This window comes from Sciurus vulgaris, assembly GCF_902686455.1.
Source record: "Sciurus vulgaris genome assembly, contig: HiC_scaffold_586_arrow_ctg1, whole genome shotgun sequence".
Classification (NCBI taxonomy): Eukaryota; Metazoa; Chordata; class Mammalia; order Rodentia; family Sciuridae; genus Sciurus; species Sciurus vulgaris.
Window position 1 is genome coordinate 986893 of NW_027632437.1, and position 9033 is coordinate 995925.

At 33.6% G+C, this 9033-nt stretch overlaps 1 long non-coding RNA gene across 1 annotated transcript in view; it reads left to right on the forward strand.

Annotated features, from left to right (window-relative positions):
- Positions 1-9033, forward strand: part of LOC306652428 — a 40592-nt gene continuing 31559 nt past the window's right edge. Inside the window, exons 1-2 of the long non-coding RNA XR_013761395.1 lie at positions 1-94; positions 3331-3397. This is a non-coding gene — a long non-coding RNA (uncharacterized lncRNA). The remainder of the gene's footprint in view (positions 95-3330; positions 3398-9033) is intronic.

A 9033-nucleotide genomic window follows, 5' to 3' on the forward strand; every position in this document is an offset into this window, starting at 1 on the left:
CTTCAATGTCCTGCTTAGGAGCCCCAGGTTGCTCTGCTGTGCAGGAGTTGAAGATCCCTAGGGAGAAGGACCAGCTCCTGAACACCTGGAAATTGTGAGTGGGCAGTGGCATCATGAGCTGGGGAGGGAGGCTTTTGGAACTGCGGGATTGGCTGTGGCAGAACCAGGCCTGGCAGACCAGGACTCTCCCTAGTCTCTGAAGTCTGCAGCCCTAAGCCCTCCTGTGGGGCAGTGCACCCTCCATCTTACTGGTCATCCAGGTGGAGAACATGTCAGTGGCAGACCCCTCACTTCCTTATCCTTGAAGGACATTCTCCAATAATATCTCACAGGTGTGTGCCTGTGGCCCAGCATCTTCTCAGATGTTGGTGATTGACAGGGGGTCCCATTACTGTAATCAAATCTCCACATGCCATTTTCCTGCAGGAAAGCAACTGTGGTCTGTAGCGACCATGTTTCCTTCTAAGCTAGCTAATTATCATTTTTCCTTTCTTTTTCCTTTCCTATCCTTCCTTTTCCTTTCCTTTCCTTCTTTTTTCTTTTTTTTTTTTTGTGTGTGTTGCTGGAAGTTGATCCTTGGAATACTTTACTACTGAGATATATCTCTAGTAATTTTTATTTTTTATTTCAAGACAGGGTCTAGCTTATTTGCTGAGAGTGTCTTGTTATGGTTTGACTTATTTAGACTTTTCTATTGCAATTAAGTGTATAATCTTTACATACATATGAATTAATATATGGATTTAGTTTATATTATGATTCCTTTTTGATTACTGTAGTAGTGTAGTATCACAATATACATGGATATCAGGTAATGAGAAGTATTCCTTTTGGTCTTATAATCGAAAAATTTTCTGAGTAAAATTATATATAATTTTGTGGATGAATTTTAGAAGTTCATGGATTAATATTTCATTAAAAGTAAAGCATGTTGATATTTTTTCATTATTGCACTGTGGTTACACATAATATTTGTGTTCATTTTGACATAATCATATAAGCATGGAATATAGTTTGCTCCACTTCATTACCCAGTAGTTTCTCTTTCCTTCTCCTTCTACTTTCTCCTCTCTTCTATTTATTTATAGTTTTATACATTACTGCTTTATAGATACACATAAAAGTAGAATTTACTGTGATATATTCATATAGGCACATAGCAAATTTACTGCATATGTTGTAGGTAAATTTAGGAGAAAAATATCTTCCTTGTAATGAGTTTTATCATCTACACATGAGATATGTAAGTGAGTATTTCATGTGCTTCTGATATTTATTTTCTCATAAGTTCTACATATTTTCTTTCTAAACATGTATACATGTGAAATATCACATGCATATTGCACACATATAAAACCTAAGTATGGTGTTTTATACTATTTCTTAAACTGAATATTCTTAACTAACAATTTGACTTGCTCCTAGTAACCTTTTTTCCCACAGATAATTACTTATCCCTTCCAAAATTTACAATCTCTTGAACCATGCCCCTGAGATTGTATGGTTGGTGTTTGGATGAGTATTGTTGTGTTCCTACCTGTTATCATGGTCACATGTGCCATATTTTTAGGAAGTCTCTGTGACAGTGAGCATCATATATCCTCAATAACAAAAGTTCCCACAAATAATAATTGACTCCTTGAGTTTATGAATATTCATGTGTTTTATATCATCATCAATGTTATTTTGTCTGTGATGGAATTTTATATTTCTTTAAATATTTTTAATATTCCTTTAGATTTTGACCTTTTATGATTATTTAAGATTTAGATATAGATATCCCTTGTATTTACTGGCAGTTCAAGTCATTTGCCTGCATTTCTTTTGTGGTTTCTGGCTTCAAAGTTAAGAAAATGTATCCAAAAAGGCAGATAGAATTGGTGGATTTCAAGAAATAAAAGATTTTGCATTTAATTAATAAAACATTTTACATTTTTATTCCCCTGAGTTGCAGATATCTTATATGTTTTGTATTTGTAGGTTAATTCATTTAAAATTCTAGGGCTTATCTTTTAAAATTCTAATAAAAATATAAATAAGGAAAATCTCACTTCCCTATGGCTGCAGGAAAATGAATATATTTCCTCAATATCATTTAAGTAAATTATTGAATGACATGTTCACAGAAACCTCTACTCCTTCCTTGAAGATTTTTTGTAATGTTTTTGACAGTGAATCATGCATTGTCTTATCTAGATTTTGAACTTTAATGTAAAATCATATTGGATAAGATTTGGCATTCCAAGAAATATTCATTATGAACTATTGTTTTCTTAATAATATGTTGTAGAGATAGCAACAAATGGACATTTATTTTTAGAAATAGTTTCATATATTTTCTTTAAAATTTATGAGCCTTTTAGACTTATTTCTCTTTTGCATCATACTCAGACTCTGGTCCTGTGATATGATTTTTGCCCCCTGAAATCTCCATGCTCTTACCTCATAATAAATCTAGGTTGATATCTCAATTTTTGAAGAGTTAATTAACATGAAAGTAGGAAAAAAAACATTTATGTTGGTCCTGGGATGTCTTCTCTAGGTACTTTCTTCAAAATAGAGTGAAAATATTTCTTCAGACACATCCTCTACATCAGGAGCAAATCAGCCTTTGAGGAGCGGTGAAGGGATTTTATAAATTTCTGTCTGTGGGTAGTTCTCTTTGAGTTGCCATTTAATATTCAGAAACCTGTGTTAACTCACCTCTATAACAGGAAATAATTTTAGAGAACACAGATAAAAAATGATTTTCATGGAGGCTAGTAATACATATACGTGCTATGGTCATGGCCGGCAAATCACCTGAAATATACTTCAGATACTCATTGTTTCACTATTATATACCACTCACATAAATTTTCTTTTCAAAGTGTGTAGTAGCCTTTTCACTGTAGGCATAAACGTCATTCACATTCCCAACAAAAAGGTTGAATCTTCCTTGTCTGAAATCCAAATTTCAATTCACTGGTGGTTCAAGGTGGTTCAACTAATTGTGTTTTCTTGCACTGCTTTTATTTCATGTCCCCAATAAAAGGGTTGTTTCCTCCATGCCTCTATCAGCTATGTCTGGAAAATGAAACCTGGTTTTTCTGTTGATTTGTTCAGGAGGGTTCAGATTACTTCTGCCTGATGTCATTCCTTGTTATAAACTGAACCAGGATTTCCCCAGGTCCTAGAAAAGGAGCCCCATAAATAATCAGGTATATAAAAGGTTTTGTTTATATGGAATATATGTGCTTATTCTATATATGCACAAAGGTTCAGACAATTCTCTTACCTGCTTTTCTTTCAGGTGAGTAACACAATATTCTTATCTGTATTTCTTCTCAGGTTCAAAAAACTGGAGAGACACTGCTCTGAATGAAAGCAGAGAGCTTTAAGCAGAAAGCTTCCAGAGGTAGGTTTTCCCCCTCCAAATGCTGGCCATGGTCCATTCCATTTCAGATACCAGAAAGCAAGCAACATATATTAAAATTACACACACACACACAAGAAATCCTGTTTTATTTAATAAGTGCACTAACCAAGTTCTAAAATAATAAGAAAAGTGGTATGAGTCATGTGGTGTAGTTTTGTGTCTAAAAAATTAGACACAATTTTTTTGTACTGGGGATTGAACCCAGGGGCACTTAACCACTGAGCCACATTTGCAGCACTTTTTAAAATTTTATTTAGTGACAGGTTTTTGCTAAGTTGCTGAGGCTGGCTTTGAACTTGCAATGAACCTACATGAGACTTACAAGCTGTGGGGATTTTAGGTGTGTGCCACCAGGCCTGGCAACAAAATTTATCTTGATTTCAAGTTCACTTGCTCATTTAGGGGCTTTCACATAGGAAGAAAAATATCATAGACTGGCAGGTAAGTCTAAGGCCAAATTGCAAAATAAGGAGTTGATCTTTTTTTTTTTTTTTTTGCGGTACTGAGGATCGAACTCAGGGCCTTGTGCTTGCAAGGCAAGCACTCTACCAACTGAGCTATCTCCCCAGCCCAGGAGTTGATCTTTAATCCTGAATCCTCACTTGTCACTCAATTGAGGCATATGTCAGCAGAAGGTTGTCATGTTTCTGCAGAATATTTTCAGCCACTATCTGAAATCCTGTCTGAGCACATATATGCCAGCATTCCAGCACAGTGCCAGATTGTGTGGCAGATTGTGGAAAGGGAAGATCATCAGAATCACAATTCCATGTATTGTTTTCCTGCATGAGGAGAGTTGTGATCTGTAGTCTGTATGTTTCTCAGTTCTTCCTTCTTCCTGAGCTCATTCTTCTGTTTTAGTGGGATGGTGATACTGTGCTTTGAACCCAGAGGTCATTTACAACTGAGCTATACCCCTGGTACTTTTTATTTTTAATTTGAAACAGATGCTGAGTCTGGCCTTAATCTTGAGCCCAGACTCATGAGTTGCTAGGATTACAGGTGTGTGACAACCTGGTTGAATCCTCCTGAATGTTCTAAATGTATGGGAAGCAAAATGTGAAATCTTGAACCCTGTATGACACCTTAAATGTTTATATATATGTCAATAAAATCCTAAAATTCCAGCTCCCTCTTCATATTTTCAATGACAACTTCCCCTGTCCTCAACATTATCAATTATTTTTCCCCATTGCATTTCAAATGAGTACATTATTTTTAATTTTTTTTTTTTTACCAAGAACTGGATAGAACTTTCTACAGGATATGTTTACTGCCTGGGTGCAATGACAAATACATAAAATCCCAGGGACTCAGGTGGCTAAGGCATGAAGATTGCAATTCTAAGGTCAACATCAGAAATTTAGGTCGAGCATGGGCAACTTAGAAAGACCTGTCTCAACTTTTAAAACATAGATTGGGTATGTAGCTCATGTTTAACATGCCCCTGTGTTAAGTCCTCAGTACCATAGAAAAAGACAAAAGCAGAGGATTTTGTTGTTGTTATTATGAGAATTTCACATGAGAGAAAGGTACATAAAAATCACTTGATCTATGTAAAAAACGTGCTTGTATTCTCCTTTTGTCTCTCCAAGGCCAGACACCTTGTCAAATGTCTTTGTGTTGAGAGTTTCTCTGAAGAAAATTATGTGAGAAAGTTCTCCTTCTCTCTCTGATATTTCCTGGTACTGTGTTTCAAAACTATCTGATATGAGAATCCCATAGCTGGCACATCTAATGTTTCTTGAGAGTCTAGTGAATATCAGTACTTTGGTCTTATCTTGTTAGTAGACTTAATTTAGGGAGTATAGTTTTTCAGGGAAGTAGCTGAGTACCCTACAGCTGGAAGAAATCTCCTCAGATATCCCTTATCCAAAATGCATTTCAGTTGTTTCCTGACCTTGGCTACTGTGGATACTGTTGCAGTGAAGATGAAAATGCAATCATTTATTTAACATACTGATTTCAAATAATTTGGAAATATACCCAGAATTATTATCATTCTGTTAGATTTTAAAGAACTTTCAACTTTCAAGACTTTTTAAAAATTGGTTTTACTAAATTCATTTCTAGCAGTTTAAAGTGTTTCTTTCTTCCATATCCATATAATCGGAGTTCTTGTTATTCTTCCACTTTTTGATAGTAACCATTCTAACAGCTGCACTCAGGTCACAGATGCTTTTATTGTTGAATGGTGCACTAAACTTATGATGCAAGTTTGTTAGAATTGAGGCTGCCTTACACTCATTGAAAGAAGTTGATGTGATCCTGTTCTAGAAATATACAGGGATCTGTTCTTTTATCCCTTTTTCTTCACTCCTAGTGGGGATTTTAGTACATGGAAATGCTTGGACCAATATGGAGTCCCTTCTTTGTGAGATACTGAGATAAGCACATATGCATTTGTCATTGCTCCCAAAACCTGGAGGATTAGGATGTAGTCTGATGAATGGAAAAATTTGCATTTCAGACATATTCCTTACAGAAAGAATTGCTTACTGCTGGAGTTATTAGTGAGGTTAGCTGAGGAAGAGGGCTCATGAAGTACTTCACTTCCACTTGTGCTGCCACTCATGGGATATATTTCCCTTGTTAATTCTTTGGTGTTGGATAGATAGAACCTCAACTGTTAGCAACAGCCTTTTGCAGATTATGCTGGCAAATGTCTTTTAGGGAAAATTGGGACCCTTGAGATTTATCTCCTCTTCTTCCCTGGTCCCATGAAATAAAACTCAGGGACCTTGCATTTTCATAGAAAACCACTTTTCTCTGATCTTTATACTTATGTATATCTAGTCTCTTTCTCTGTGTGCAGCAGTTAAATTAAAATTCAAACTGTAGGAAATTTAGAATTAAATGTGCTATATTTATGACTCAAGCCATCTTCCTCTACTCAGAGTGACAGTGGATTTAAGAATCCCATCCCATTTATAAGAATTATTGCTCAAGGAATGCTAATGTCCTAATATAACCCAATCTTTCCTCCTCATCTGATGGTAGATATTTTTGTTTTATATGCCTCTAATTAATTTATAAATTTAAGACAGATTCAAAACAGGAGTAAATATTGATTTGGTATATCTGTGAGTGGACCAAGAGTCAGTAGGTTCATATTCTATATTTTTATAATCATCCCTCTTAATATCTGCTCTCTGGTTGGTGGTGCTGGGGTATAATTCCAGTGTCACCCATTCTGCACACAATCCCAACCAGTGGTCTGGGCCTCTTGTACTAATATCTACCTTTTGGTTGGATTATACCATTCACATTAAATACTTTTTTTGATATGATTGCATTTATATAGGCCTTTTTATTGCACTTAACAATAAAAATAATATTTAGATACATACAGACTTAACTATCTAATTTTCTCTATTGTTATTTTTTGGTCTTTATATTACCACAATATTATAATTTTACAATGATAGATAGTGCTTTTATATAAAATAAACTTCCTGGAGAATTTTGTATGTTTTTGCATTGTTCCCTTCTTTAATTTTATTGAGGTATTTTTATAGTTGACTTGGAGAAAATGGTCATCCTTATGATAAGTTTACCATCTATATATAAGGTGTGCAATTGGTTCTTTGATTTATTTCTTTCTGTTTTTATTTTTCTCAAATTCTGCACATTTTAAAATATTCTAACATATGAAATAAAACATTCATGTAACAACTTTTTTAAATATACATGGTGTTTTTTAGTATATGTCAAAATGAATATAATAAAAAAGTATCTACCTATGAGAACCATTATATTTTTATTATTAATTTCTTCATAAATATATACCCCCTTTAATCATGCCCCTGGGTTTCAACTCAGAAGAAATATGGTTATGTCCTCATATGTCAAGGTGTTGTAATTTAATCTATATTTCTGGTAATGGTGCATCATGTATGCTTGATTACAAATAAAAATCTGCACATGGATAATAACAGTTAAAACTATATCTTCCCTTTATGAGAATGCCTTTCTTCCACATGTTCATCAATACTATTTAACTTTGTGTATATGATGTGATTTTATTTTACATTACCTAATTTCTAAAGATTTTTAGTTTTTTATGATTATGGAACACTTATCTATGGTCTATTTAAAGTGAATATTCAAGTGTCTTGCCTGCTTTTCTTTTTGCAGTGTGTAGTTTTCTTCTTATAAGTGTTTGATATATATGAGGTAATTAGGTCATTTGTCCTTGCACCATTTCATGGAATCATTTGCTGAAAATAATTTTATTTTAATATTATACAATTTAAAAATATTATTTTGTGTAAGTTTGAAAATAATAACTTTTGTGTTGTTCTTTTTCCCTTTTTGGATTATAGATTGAAGCTGGTGTTCTATTACTGAGTTATATCCTCAGCTCTTTTTTAAATTTTATTTTGAGACACATTTGATAAGTTTCTTGGTTTGATCATAGACTTGTGATCCTCCTGCCTTAGCCTCTAGAGTACTTGATATATCAGTTGTGCACCACCATATGCATCCTGTCTCATTTTCTTATGTCAACTTTTGGATGCTTTATATTTTCTTTTATATTTCTCTTTTCATAATTCTTATATTTAGTATGTGAAAATGGGTTATGTGGTATGAGTAAAGCATACAATAGCATTTTTACTATCATACAAATATCCCCATATCCTAGCATTTTTCTTTGGAAAGAATGTTATTTTTCCTCTTTCCTACACTACAATCTCTATGATTTAAAAACTGCCTAAACAACAAAAGACTTATTAAGAGTTTTTTCTTGAGTTCAACCATGTATTAATTTTATCATGAAGTCTACCCTGATTGCTTTAAATTTATAACATTATTCTATTGTGGCATTATAGTGTTTTGGTCTGTGGTAGAATCCATGTACAACAGTGGAATGGATATATCAAAGGACCTCTACCATGTAGTAGTCTGTCCCAACTAGATGCTTGTCATTTCACTCAGGTTTTTGGAAAATAGCAGAATCATCTTAGAATGAATTTCACAAAAAGATATTCACTTCAAGTGAGACATCATAATATATATTCATATATATGAAATTACTTAGTATATAATTGATATAATTTTTAATTATTGAATTATTGAATTTACCAGAGTCTTTCTGAGTTAGTAAGTGATTCACTAAGTTACTGAGGCTGTCTTTGAACTCTTGATACTCCTGCCTAATCCTCCTGAGTTGTTTGGAATACAAGCTTGCTCCACTATATCTGACTCATTTGCTTTTTAAAAGCACCATCATTGACTTTGGTGATTCTGTGTTATGTTTATTTTCAATATCTTTTAATTTTAGTCTTTTGCTTAGGATTTTTTCTCTACTCTTATAAAATGTATTTGTTTCAAACTATCAAGATGGATGATTTGCTAATAAATTCCTAGTCATTTTATGGATTACTAATTTATGTCTCTATATTTCATTTTTAAATCAACTTTGGATACCCCCCACTTTTTAACAGTCTTATGGAGGTTTAATTGGCACATATTTACCTGCACATATCTTAATTGTATACTTTTATCTTGTGGCATATGTACATATTCTTAAAACCAGCACCACAATCAACCAAATTGTGTCCATTATTAAAATATGTTCCCAGATATTACATTCCATTTATGTGTGATCTACA